An 8725-nucleotide genomic window follows, 5' to 3' on the forward strand; every position below is an offset into this window, starting at 1 on the left:
CTTCACACAATATGTAACAGGACAAAATTCCATCAAGACACACAGGAAAACAGGGAGTCCAACATAACAGTGTGTGTTCTGTGCAGCAGTGATTGTGACTGTGAGACAGGAGGGCAAAATGGGACGGGGCTTAAAGTAGAAGAACCATCTCTCTCCTGACACCAAGGACCTATTCCCTCCACGGATATTTGGCTGGTAGCCATGGGAACCATCGAGGACAAGAGATGCCTGGGTCCCCAGACAGGCCCAAACAGGGCTCTGAGCTACTGTGCTAAGTCCATCACCTGCAGCTGGAAAAAACCAAGGGGACTTTGGGGACTTCTGGATACAGGGCCTTGGCAGGTGACTAATGAGGCTGTTTGTGTTCTATCATCGGGAGGATGAGGGACTCCTGAGGGTTCTGCCCCTGCTTCTTATTTCTAGATAATAAAGACGATCAACAAAGCTTCTTACAGCTCCACGGCGCTGGCGTGCTCCCTGGGGATGCAGGGAAGGCCCTGAGGACACTGTTTTCAGCTGATACACAATGCCCAGTGCATACCTACACCTGGGACCGAGGCCTGCTTGGAGAAGATCATGGGAACTGTACAATCTTAAACTAACAGCAAGTTAAAGCTAGAGAGACCTTTAAGACAATGCAGTCCCAACCTGTATTTTTACAGATAAGGCAAACAGAGCTCAGAGAGACAAGCATTAGCAGCTGACCTGGAGCTAGACTCAAGAATTTTGACTCTAACTCTGATAACAAGGAGATAGGAGCTGGCTCTGGAGACCAAGAGCCTGAGTTCCAATTCTGGACTACACCACTGACAAGCTGTAGAGCCGTGGACAAGCTGGTGAGCACTGGGTGCCTGCTTCCTCATCTGTAAAATGGGGGGTTTATTCCTGACCTCACGGTTTGGGAGTTTCTCAAATGTTAAATATAGAGTTATTAGCAATTCTACACCTATATATACTTACCCAAGAGAAATAAAAAACATATGTCCACACAAAGACTGGTGTACAAATGTTTGTAGTAGCATTACTCATAATAGCCAGACGTGGAAACAACACAATGTCCTTCAACTGAATGAGTAAATGAATGAATGAATAAACAAAATGTGGTTTATCCACACAACAGAGTATAATACAGTCATAAAAAGGAAGGAAGTACTGACATGAATGCATAACAGAGAAAACAAACCTAACTCCATACTGAATCTGTTTCTTTAGCTCTAATCTTTGAGCTCTGTTGCCTGTGCTTAGTCATGCTGGCTCTGCACCTTTATAAATGAATATTGCCTATAGCCTGACATTTATAGGACAGCCCATTCTCAAGGCTCTGACCTTTAATACCTTTCCATTCATATATAAAGAAAAAAAAAAATCCCTGCAGAACAGAAAATAAAAATTGTCTTACTGGATGTTTATAGGAACACTGTGACCAGACCTCTGTGGACAGCTGCAAGAACAAAGGATTCCAGCACCAAAAGGTTTGCAATGACGAGCCGCATCTCCTCCTTCTAGTGTAAAAGAAGCCTGAGTTCTAACTAGGGTAAGATTCTTCTTTGGGACAGGATTCCACCATCTTCTGGGTCTGCTGGCTTTCTGAATAAAATCACTTTTCCTTGCCCCAACAACTTGTCTCTCAATTTATTGACCTGTTGTGCAGCGAGCAGTATGAACTTGGACTCAGTAGCAGATGAACCTTGAAAACATTACGCTAAGGGAAAGAAGCCAGTCTCAAAAGACCATATAATGTATGATATCATTTATAAGATGCCTGGAATGGCAATCAGAAAGTAGATAACTGGTTGCCGAGGACCAAAGGTCAGGGACAGCCAGGGAAATGGGAGAGTGATTGCTGCTGTGTACAAGGCTTCTTTTGAACATGATAAAATGTTCTAAAATGAGATTAATGTCCTCACAGCAAAACTCTAAAAATATACTAATAGCCATTGTACTAGCCACTTTAAATTGGCACATTTTATGGCTCATATATCCTAATAAAGCTGTTAAAAAATGAGTTATAATAACACTTCTCTCAAAGGGTTTTATTGGGAATTAACATGAGCTAATACACATATAACTATATCTAGAACAGTCCTTGATGCATAGTAAGTCTTCAGTGATTGCATGATCATTATTTCCTACTCTACAGGGATGGAGGAATTAAATCTGTTGACTTTTCTTCCATGAAGGATAATGAAATTAGAAGAATTGTCCACTGATAAGCTTAGAATGGTATATTTTGATCATTTAGAAAAGCACAAATTAATACAATATGGTTTTCATAGTAATATATAAATGTACATATTATATTTCATAGTAATATACAGAGTAAGGGCATATGAGGGGGTTACCCCTATAATGTTCATTTTGGTAAAATTTCAGAACACTGGGAATAAAAAGATCTCAGGTGCCTACAGAGAAAAATGTAAGTGATCTACATCCAAATGGTCAGGAAGCAAATTGTATCAGATTTTCCATGACAACCATAGAATTCTACACACAACCAAATGGTCTGATATCTAATGGTCAGATATGCAATATATCAAAAAATTTACCTTTCATTTATCCTTTCTGGGGAAACTACTGGAGAAAGTAATCCTGAGTGGGGTGGGGAAGAGTAAACAAGAGAGAAACAGTTGGGCTCTAACATAAGACAGAGGTAAAAAGAACCCCAGAAAGACAGCTGCGCAGCAGACCTCAGAGAGTGATCGGCCCAAAGTGGAAGACAGGACATCCAGCATGCCTTTCTCCAAAGACTAGAACTGACAGGAAATCTGATGAATTTCACCAAATGAAAAAATAGCATTCATGGTATGTGTGCTATTTGTCTTTTTTTTTACACATTAGATGGCATGGTTGGGAACCGTGAGTGCTTACAGTACAGAAAAATCATGAAAAAAGAGGCAAATATTGCTCTAGAAAGATACAAAGTTGTAGGAGAGAGGAAACGTAATCATAATTCATTGCTTTGTCTGTTGTCGTAATAGCATAAACGCTAAGTACTGATTCAGTCAGAGTTTTTGCTATCACCATATTGGAAAAATAGGAGGGAGAAAAGGCCGAGTTGGTGGATGCTGTCCAAATACTCGTCCTCAACTTTCATAACAGCAAGCCAATAAGTACTGTCTTAAAACAGGGGTCCCCCACCACCAGACTGCTCCCGTCTGTGGTCTGTTAGGAGCCAGGCAGCAGAGCAGGTGGGAAGCAGCAGTTGAGAGAGCGAAGTTTCATGTGCCTCTCCCCATCGCCAGCTTCACTGAATCATCTCCGCCCCAGCCCGAGTCTATGGAATAATTGCCTTCCATGAAACCCATCTCTGCTGCCATAAACATTGTGGACCACCATCTTAAAATGAAAAGTCACACACAAGACATTACTTTATTTATTTATTTTTTTTAAGACATTACTTTAAAACACAGCATACCACAAGGCATCAAGAATTTGGAAAAAGACGTACTTCCCAGGTGGCTAAAACTCTGTGTTCCCAACAAGGCTATGGTTTTTCCAGTGGTCATATATGGATGTGAGAGTTGGACTATAAAGAAAGCTGAGCGCAGAAGAATTGATGCTTTTGAACTGTGGTGTTGGAAAAGACTCTTGAGAGTCCCTTGGACTGCAAGGAGATCCAACCAGTACATCCCAAAGAAGATCAGTCCTGGGTGTTCATTGGAAGGACAGATGTTGAAGCTGAAACTCCAATACTTTGGCCACCTCATGCGAAGAGCTGGCTCATTTGAAAAAACCCCGATTCTGGGAAAGATTGAGGGCAGAAGGAGAAGGGGACAACAGAGGATGAGATGGTTGGATGGCATCACGGACTTGATGGACCTGGGTTTGGGTAAACTCTGGGAGTTGGTGATGGACAGGAAGGCCTGGCATGCTGCAGTTCATGGGGTCACAAAGATTTGGACACGACTGAGCGGCTGAACTGAACTGACTAGACGGACCCTCATGTCCCCTCAAAAACTTACTGAGTAGCAAACTCTTCATTAAACTCTCATACCCCTTAAAAGTTTTCATTCTTAAACATAAATAATCTTCTGTCACTTTTCATTCCTAGAAGAAATATTGTGAAACACTGTATTTAATGGTTCTGGTGGTTACACTCTGATAATGTGCTCTATTTCTTGGTTTATCAACTTTAGACAGTATCAATATAAGTCATGCAGTATTTTAACTTATTTTTATTACTATTATTATTATTGGTTGTGCCACGTGGCTTGTAGGATTTTAATTCCCTGACCAAGGATCAAACCAAGGCCTTCAGCAGTGAGAGCATGGAGTCCTAACGCTGGACTACTAGGGAATTCCCTAAATCATGCAATATTTATTTACTTATTTATTTATTCATTTATGGCCACACCACAAGGCATGCAGGATCTTAGTTCCCTGATCATGGAATCAAACCTGCTATCCCTACAGTGGAAGCTCGGAGCCTTAACCACTGGACCATGAGGGAAGTCCCAATCATGCAATATTTTTAAAAAAATCAAAATTAGTGAAGAAAGTCCAGGATGAAAAAAAATTAATACACTAAATTGTTTAAAATATGACAATAGCTTTTGCTATGTCCCACATCACCAAACCAATAAAGTTTCTGCTCTCCCAGAAACAGAACCTTACGGTAGTCAATCAGGAATTGCCCTATTAGCACTAGATAAGCTGTATGATAGACACTTGCCATTTCCTAAAGGAAACAGCTATTAAGTATAATTATAGTAACAAAAGAAATGGAAAGCAAGTCAAAGGAACAGTTTCCAGCATGGAGTCAGAACTGGCTTTTTCTCTGCAACAAAATCATTCCACGTCAAACTTAAGGGCCCCCATTTCCACCCTTGAAGGAGGCCATGCGTGGACACCTCCCACGTTGACGGGACTCCAAGAGATTCTCTGGTCAACTTTACCAGTTATTTCTCTAAATATCCAGTAGGAAACCAAAATCAAAATTAGTGAAAAACTAGGACTTGCCTGGTGGTCCAGCGGCTAAGACTCCATGCTCCTAATGAAGGGGGCCTGGGTTTGATCCCTGGTCGAGGAACTAGATCCCACTCACTCCAACTAAGAGTTGGCATGCCACAACTAAGACTCAGCAAAGCAAAATAAATAAATATTTTAAAAAACCAAACTGTTCTTGTATTGCAAATTGAGTCTTTACAAGAACTGAAATGTACCTCTAGAAGCAATTCAAACCACACCTTTTCTTTCTTCCAATTTCCAAACCTCTCCTATCCATCGTAAAAGGCTTGTAGATATTGTAAAACATCTGGACTTGGGGAACAAAATTCTTTCTTGGTGAAACTTAAATTCTTTTTCTGTGCCATGTGATATGTAAATGTTCGACCTGGTCTCCTCTAGAAACAAAGGTAATTCTTATCAGAAGGAGTGTGGGGGGAGGTGATTTGGAAATTAGTGTGTTAGTTGCTCAGTTGTGTCCAACTTTTTGCAAGCCCATGGACTGTAGCCCGCCAGGCTCCTCTGCCTATGGGATTCTCCAGGCAAAAATACCCGAGTGGATTGCCATTCTCTTCTCTGGAGGATCTTCCAGACCTAATTTGGAAATTAGGCCTGTGAAAAAATCTTAAAAATCTTCACCACAAATATTAGTGAAAAGCTTCAGTTATTGGAGTAGGAAAACTTAACTTGAGTCCATCTGCCAGAAATACAATTTGGATCCAACTGTTCTATTTTAAACTAGTGGATTTTGCATCATTGTACTTGTCCCACATATAAAATTGAAAAACAAAAGCCATAAGATCCTATTTGCCTCTGTCTGCATGTTTATGTATGTCTATATGTTTTAAATGAGTCATTCTTTTCTAACTCTAGAAGGTATTATTTATAAAGAGCTCTATTCATATTCATGTGATTAGAATAATCTTTGGTATATAAAAGCTAGTTTGTGTTTTGATGAAAACAGGCATGCCTTTACAGTTACCAAAATTAAACACTTTTATTCCACCCAAGTTTATTAAAAGTCAAGTCAAGTTTATGTCAGGGCTTCCCAGGTGGCTCAATGGTAAAGAATCCACCTGCCAATGCAGGAGACACAGGTGTGATTCCTGGGTCAGGAAGATGCCCTGGAGTAGGAAATAGCAACCCACTCTAGTATCCCCACCTGGGAAATCCCAAGGACAGAGGAGCCATCACAAAGAGTCTGACACAACTGAGCACAGCACAAAAGAAGACCCCCTATGTTCATCGCAGCGTTATTTAAACAGTCAAAGCAAGGAAACAACCCAGATACCTATCAACAGATGAATAAAGAAGATGCAAGGGTCTTCCTGTCTTCCCTGGTGGCTCAGTGGTAAAGAATCTGCCTGCCAGTGAAGGAGACATGGATTCAATTCCTCTTCTGGGAAGATCCCACATGCCGCAGAGCAACTAAGACTCTGCTCTCGAGCCTGGGAACTCACCTACTGAGCCCACCAGCCACAGCTACTGAAGCCTGGGCACCCTAAGGCCTCTGCTCACAAGGGCAGCCACCGCAGTGGGAAGCCTGTACACCACAACTAGAGCGACCACAGCTAGAGTGGCCCTCACTCCCTGCCAGGAGAGAAAAGCCAGTGCATAGGTGAAGATGCAGCATAGCCTAAATGAATTAAAAAGATGCGGAATCTTTTTAACACACACACACAATGGAATCCTAATCAGCCATAAAAAAAGAATGAAATAATGCCATTTGCAGCAATGATTCTTATAAGTGAAGGAAGGCAGACAGCTAAAGACAAATATCATGATACCACTTATGTAGAATCTAAAAAATAAATAATACAAATGAACTTATTTACAAAAGAGAAATAGACTCACAGATACAGAAAACAAACTTACAGTTACCAAAGAGGAAAACAGGAAAAACTAGGAGTTTGGGGTTAGCAGATACAAATCACTACAAAATAGATAACCAACAAGGTCATACTGTATAGCACAGGGAACTATGTTCAATATCCTGTAATAAACTATAATGGAAAAGGATTTGAAAAAGTATAAACTGTATACACAGATTACTGAATCACTCTTCTATACACCAGAAACTAACAAAACATTGTAAATCAAGTACACTTCAATTAAAAAAATTCTAAGTGGAGTCTTTTAAAAAAAATATTTACTTGGTTGTGCCAGGTGTTAGTTGCAACATATAGGATCTAGCTCCCTGACCAGGGACTGAACCCAGGCCCCCTGCATTGGGAACAGAGTCTCAACCACTGGACCACCAAGGAGGTCCCTAAGTGGAGTCTTTTAAGCTCAAACTTACTTTAAGTCTTTCCAAAAGGCCCCTGGAAAATCTAAAGGATTTGTCGCTCACCAGATAAGATGTTGAGCTAGTTACATTTATTTGACTTGTTATATTACTTGGGAAACATTATCAAAAAAAAAAAAAAAAAAAGGAAGAAGTGATGTTAAGAAGTTGAACCTTCCTAGATTATATTTGTATGATGCATGTTATTAATATAGGTGTTGTTATAGAAATTCCTAGAAATTGGACATATCCTAGTATAATATTATCAATCCTAATTCCAGTTATGATCTTAAAATTTGTGTATCACATAAATGACCAAATTTCCTTATTAATTCCACTGTAAAAAACTCTCATCAAATCTTTAATCATGGGCATTTTAAAGTCTTTTGGCTACAGACTACTACTGTTTTATTCTGATGCTTTGCAAAGGTCAGATTCAAGAAAAGGGTGCTACCAAGTGCTTTTGATCACTGATACCCCTGTCAAATTACAAGGTGTTGAACCTTGGGTGCATATTTCACACCTGAAGAAGGCTCTACCAGACATCTGGTCCTGTGCAAACACTGGAGACCTCAAAATCAAATTGACTAGGAAGAGAAGTAGCCAACTGCAAGTTGGACTGCTTCCTCCAAGATGTCGGACCAAGAATATTTCTACAGCAAAAAACCAAATAACCCAATCAAAAAATGGGCAGAAGTCCTAAATAGTCTGAGTGTGCTCACACTATTTGCAGCAACACAGATGCAATCAGAGATTATCATACTAAGTGAAGTAAGTCAGAAAGAAAGACAAGTATCTTTTGCTGAGCAAGAGGGTAACTGTGCTGTGTACAGCCCATACCACTTGCTATACTTGGACTGACACCTCTGAGGAAATTAAGACTCAGCTACATAAGATCACTGCATAAGCCAGCTGACTTTGAAAAGAGACCCTCCTTCAATAGTGTCTTTCTTTGACTTACTTGATTCTGACTGGCTTGGGTCTTGGGAACTATGGCTCTCAAGTGCACTCCAGACACGCCTCCTTATAAAAATCATAGTCGTCTCCTTCATGTGCTCTATTTTCTCAAAAGTTTTAAATGCATATTTGCAACTGCTAACCACCAAACCAAGGATTTCCCAAAGACTCTCAGAAGAAAATCAAAGAAAAAAACTGACTTAAAGTGAACCTGATAGGAATTCCCTGGCAGTCCAGTGGTTAAGCCTCAGTGATTTCACTGGCCTCAATTCCTGGTCTGGGAACTAAGATCTCGCCAGGTCCACAGTGCAGCCAAAAAAAGTGAGTCTGATATTGTGAATACAACACAGAGACTCATAAAAAATTATGAGAATTCCAGAGTTTTGCTGGGAGTAGCACTAAAACCTTAAAAAAAAAATTTTTTTTTTTTTAAGTTACATCTCTCAGGCTGAGTCTGATCAAAAGGAGGGCATTGTTTAAAACAAAACAGGCCCAAAATGGAGTTGCCTAGGCTGCTTCAGGTCACTAAACCTCAACTTA

This window comes from Bos mutus, chromosome 18, assembly GCF_027580195.1.
Source record: "Bos mutus isolate GX-2022 chromosome 18, NWIPB_WYAK_1.1, whole genome shotgun sequence".
NCBI classification, from domain to species: domain Eukaryota; kingdom Metazoa; phylum Chordata; class Mammalia; order Artiodactyla; family Bovidae; genus Bos; species Bos mutus.